Consider the following 6,135-nt stretch of genomic DNA (forward strand, 5'->3'; position numbering starts at 1 on the left):
GTATACCTGACGTCTTGATGCAGAACGAATGCTTTCAGGGTGGAGGGGGGGGGAAAAATTACATAATAGCAAAAAGTAATGAGTGATAGTTCAGTGGACCGTGAGAATTGGGAACCAAGTGTGTAAAACATAATAATGTGTGTCAGCACAGTGGTGATGGAGGGAACCAAGAGAAGGTTGCAAAAGGCTTCCATTGGCTTCCCCCGGACATTCTCTGCCTGCCAGCATCACCTGCTCGCCGCGGCCCCCCCACACACACAGTTTTCAGGCACACATCCATTAGCAGCCAGCACCGTTCAGACAGTCAGTCCTTCTAAACCCGGGTCTCACCGAGCCTGCCCCCCCTCAGATCCCTGCCACACTAAACATCTGACCCAGATTCCCATTGACATCGAATTCTTCTCAGCACCAACCATTGCCACATTACTCTGCCCACCACCATCAGCAACCCTGGACTCCCAATCCATTCGCACTTCATCGCTGACAACGCGCTAGTACCCACTCCCTGGTAAGTCTTTCCATTATTCCCTTATTTTTGTTTCGTGCTTAGTCACCACTTGTTAGTGCGCTTCTGTATTTCTTGTCTTCTACATTAGAAAACCAAACTGCCCTCTAAACAAATTGAAACAAACTCCAGAATTCTGTAGACTATAGAGGGCTGTGCTACCTGCAATGTAAGCCTTACATTGCTGGCAGTTAAAGGGTTGAAGCAGATTTCCACTTTTTTTATAACTTGCCCATACATTTGAAAATTTTAAATTCAATTTTAGCTGCAATACTCACTTTGTCGCTAATTATGTTTTACACAGAAACTTTACTCTGCTGCTAATTCTCTCCCAGGTTAAATGATGGACATCTTCATTCATAAAACCTCAGCCTGGTGTCATAATGGGAGAAGAGGAAGATGATCCCTAATGTTACATGACTGGCCAAAAGGCCCCAGGAAAAAAACTCCATATATCAACCTCTTCTTCAGGCATGTGGTATATGCAGGGCTTGAAAAATCCACTCGTCCACTCGTCTGTGACGAGAGGACCGTGGAGCCCGACGAGCAGCTTCCCGGCCAGTCGTTGTAATTACACGGCCGGCCGGGAGCTTAACACAGTCAAGCGATCGAGCGTCTTTTCCGACGCTCGATCGCTTGTATTAGCAGCTGTCCCTGCCGTTGCCGGTCCCGAGATCCGCTGTGCCCGATGCAGCCGGGACCGGCACGGCTCTGTGACAGGAGATCAAAGGGAGTTCATGTACGAACTCCCTTTGATCTCCTCTCAGTCCCCGAATGCAGGAAGTGATGTATATTACATCACTTCCTGCATTCAGTGTCACTCTCCAGCTAGAGAAGCTGATGAAGCCGATCTCTGCTTCATCAGCTTCTCTGGGGGTCCCTAGGTGACATTAGGGGTCTTGGACCCCCATGTAATAGCAATAAAGTTGTGTGTAAAAAAAAAAGTAATACAAAAATTAAAGAATCATAAAAATAAAGCATATTTTTTTTTAAAAAGAAAACATTTTTTTTAAGTCCCCGCCCCCCACATACACACGCAGATATGCGTCGGGTGCGCCTATGTGCGAAAACGACGATTGTGCCTATTGTGCCGCACATGTTGCATATCGAGTGAGAGCAATAATTTTAGAGCCATTAATTACTGATAACACTAAACTGATGAGCAGTAAAAGCATTTTAACCGTCGCCTATGGGCATTTTTTGCGTTTTTACGGGCGCACACAATTTTAAGGCTTGACATGTTTGGTGTCTATTTACCCGACGTGACTTTTATGTTTTACTAAAAATATGGGTAAGAATAAATGTTTTATAACATAACGTAGGGAAACATTTTTTTTACATTTATGGTACTTTTTTCATTATATAGTAAAAAATAAACCCCCGTGGGGTCACAAAAGAAAGCTCTACCTGTCCTCAAAATGTTTTAAAATAAATTGCAAGGCTATAGTCCGGTCATGCTGACTGGTGAAATTTTTGACTGACTGGTAAGACACCGTCAAATTTTTCAAGCCCTGGGTATATGCAAGGTGCAATGATAAGACATGTAAAGGGAACATCCACTGATCGAAAAACAGAAAAAGACTACCCCCAACCTCTGACATCATAATGCCATAATACAAGCCATCATTATGTAAACAATGGTGCAAGATCATAAGAAATGTGGAAAATATAAATTTTATGTCATTTGTAGCGTTCCATAGCAATGTACCTGCAATGGTATCCTGTCTGCCTCTGAGTGTGCCCCACCATTTCACTAGACCTGCAATTTTTATAGAGAATAAAACAAGAGCATGCTTGGGCACATTTGTTTGATCAAAGGGGGTGCCACAAAGTATGCTTTTAGCCAAAGTGTCCCATTGTTAGGCGCCCATTCATTTACAGTTTGTCACCAGATCAGATTCTCAGAGACACAGCTAGTGATAGGCGCATGTATGTCTTGGCTGCCCTCACTATGGTAACTAGTAACTCAGGAAGACCACAAGATGAATCCAGTTGTCACTACTAACGAGCACAAGTTGTGGAGATAGGGGAGAATACAGAGGAAATGTTGTACATCAAGGTGAAGAGGACAGGTGGATGCAGCGAAGTCTAAAGCAGTGTAAGGAGTGCCAAAAATTGAAAGTGTATGTTGGGAAAAGGACTTATCTGAGAATGGGGAAAGACAAAAGAGAAAAAGGAAAGGGGAGAAGGAGGAGGGAGTACAATTAAGAAAATAACACAACAATAAGAAATATAAAAAACAGATAAAGATTAACCAGTTGACATCCGGGGTGTTAAACCCCCTTCCCATCCAGGCCATTTTTCAGTATTCAGCGCTGCGGTACTTTGACTGACATTTATTCCGTCATGCAGCGCTGTACTAAAATTAATGTTATACCCTTTTTTGGGGACACATAGAGCTTTATTTTGGTGGTATTTATTCACCAATGGGGTTTTTATTTTTGAATATATTAAGGAAAAATGACAGAAAATTAAAAAGAAAACAGTTTACCCTATAATAAATTCTAAAACATTTATTATTACCCAATTTTTTGGTAAAATATAAAAGAGGGGTCACGTCGGGTAAAGAGACACCAAACATGTCAAGCCTTAAAATTGCGCACGCGAGCGAAACCTCAAAAAACTACATTACCCAAAATTGGCCATAGGCGACGCATTAAAAGCTTTTACCGCTCATCAGTTTAGTGTTATCAGTGATTGATGGCCCTAAAATGATTGCTCTCACTGCGACGTTCGCGGCGATATGTAACATGTGTAGCGCAATTGTCATTTTCGCGTGCTGGCGCATGCGACGCATATTTACGTTTAAATGTGCGTAAACGAAGGTGGGGGGACTTAAACATTTTGGGGGGGTGGTTTACTTTTTTTTATTTGTGACCTGTTATTTTTTTAAACTTTTTTTGTTTGTGACTTTTATTTTTTTTAACTTTTTTTATTTATATAGATTTTTTTTTTACACTTATTGTTATTGCTATTACATAGGGGGATACCATCCCCCTATATAATAGCACAGGTACACTGACAGGTCCTCTTTATGGAGACATTAGGGGTCTCTAGACCCCTAATGTCACCTGGAGACCCCAAAAGAAGCTGATGAAGCACAGATTTGCTTCATCAGCTTCTTTCCTCTGGCAGTAGGAGCCAGATGACTGACAGGTGAATGTGGAAGTGATGTAATACACATCACTTACAGAGGGAGATCAGCAAGGAGCTGATCTCTCTCCCTCCTCCTCCTGATGCCCTCCCGAGCCGGTCCCGGGCCGCAGATGGGCTAGCGGATCCCGGGATTAAAGGTGAGGGGTCAGGAGGCGGGAGATAGCGGCACTCGCGATCGCGGGGGGTTCCCGAAATTCACGCCATACAACCAATCGGCGGCTATAGAGCCGCTGATCGGTTGTAGAGAGCCGCTGATGAGTTGTATGTGGAACAGCCGTTAACGGCTGTAGAAACGAGTGGGTCTTTCCTGCCTGTGCGCGCCAGGGGGTGCGCGCCAGCAGGAAAAAAATGCCGTCTGGAGACGGCAACCTGCTGATTCGAGTCTGCCGTCCGTCCGTTTTTTCTTAATGGGCGGACGGCAAGAGGTTAAAAAAAAATGAAAAAATCGAACAAAAAAAACCAAACAAGGTCACCTTCCTTGCTGCCTATCATTGCTGGTAGAAGAATACAGGCTCATCATGAAACCATGTTCAGAACCTGAGGTTCCCATTAAATTCATGTCAAAATCCTAGTATCATGATCCCAGACACAGTGGCATTATCATGGGCATCATAGTGGCAGCTGATTCAGTGGCAGCTCATCCCAAAAAAATGTAAATGGCAGATTGTAGTTTAGATCACCTGGGTGTACTGTGTCTAGTGTATAAATCCAGAACAACTCACAGCGCAGCAGGAGACAATCATAATATTTATTTCTTGCAGTACGCTTGACATGTTCAATTACCATGCTTCTAAGTTTCTGGATCTAGTGTTTATATGTAACAAAGTGGGCTGCATCTGGTCTGTTCAGACCCCATATGTTGTAGCTCAGGCATGGTGCCACATGACTATAGCTATGCTATGAGGCCCTGTGATTTCTAGTTACGCCCCTTATGTTATCCAAGATAAAATTAAAGAAACAACTTTGCTACGCGATACTGAAGAATCCCTCAACTAACAGTGAACCTGGTACATCAGGCAATATGACCACTAGCACCACTGACACCAAGGAACCTCTTTTTCTGGTCAAGGGGATGGCAGCAATCCGGGGGGCCAATATGCGGCAATAAACAATGAGGAATCAGACAACCTCACTACTGCTGGTGAGTCTGAACTTTTATCAAAGGAACATTATTTTTGCCCCATTGTCAGGTTTGATAAATTTACTTTCTAAGTGGTATTATTTAAGTTTGAAAGATCCCTTCTAATCAAACAATTTTTCCACATGCAATCTGCCACCATGTCTCAGGTCAAGCAGGTCCCATTTGCACTTAAGAGCAAATTCCTACCACTGGAACAATTGCATTCATTTGGGAGCTATACACAAACAGGTCAAGCATGTTATTGTTAATGGAATCTCTAAATAAAAACCTATACCAACCTGAGCCCTGGTGAATTTTCTACACTAATATTGCACAGAAATGACAGTAATATTATTATTAAACATGCTGACAAGGGAGAAACTTTTGTGATTATGGAGTATGCTGATGTTCTTGCTTAAGTATAACACAAACTATACACAGTTGGATAAGGACCCATGGAACAGTGCAGTGAATAATTTGATTGCCCTGGTCAATATCCGTCAGGCGAATGGTTGGTTAACTGAAGAGGTTGTAGAGTGTTTATGAAATGAACATCCTCACTTTCTGGTTATTTATGTTTTAAAAAAAGATACACAAAGGGACCTCACCATTTAGGGTTTGCACCTTGGTATCTGGCACAGGATCTATTATCCAACCACTAGCTCAGCTTACAACCTTTGGTCAACTACCCGCATTTTTAAAATACACTATTTCTTGGAGAAGTTGGTGAACTGAATCTTGGCCACAATGTACATTTCATCCCTGTACACTTGCAGGTTTACAGAGTCACACATTTTTTGTTTCAATCCACCTTAAAGTTCTTCCTCTCCCAAATATATGTTGGAATGTCTCAGTTTTGTAATTGTTAATAACTGTTTTTGAATTTAAATAGGAAACATATGTACAAATATGTTGTACTACCATGGGCAGCTCTGCCACCCCATCATTTGTAAATCTGTTTGTGGTCTACCTTAAAAATAATGATTTAATGTTTAATCCAGAAATCTGCTTAAGCAGTATCACTTTCCTTGACATAATGATCACCAGTACACAAGGTACCTTGACAACATTAATCTACACTAAACCTACAGATAGGAACTTATCATTACATTCACACAGCGTGCACCCTAAACACCCCTTAAGAAGCCTTCCCATCTTGGAGTTTACCATCATTATAAGTGTATGTTTTGATGTGCTTGACAGAAAAATACAGAGACAACATTTACAACAAATTTCTTGAAAGTGGATATCCTGCCATGGTCTTTGATCAAACCCTTGTAAGTGCCCTGGCTAGCAACCTTAACCTCCCCCCCCCCCCCCCCCCCCCACACCCCCCCGGAAACAACCCCAAAAA

This window comes from Nanorana parkeri, unplaced genomic scaffold (genome assembly GCF_000935625.1).
Source record: "Nanorana parkeri isolate BGI_ZX_2015 unplaced genomic scaffold, ASM93562v1 scaffold27, whole genome shotgun sequence".
Lineage (NCBI taxonomy): Eukaryota > Metazoa > Chordata > Amphibia > Anura > Dicroglossidae > Nanorana > Nanorana parkeri.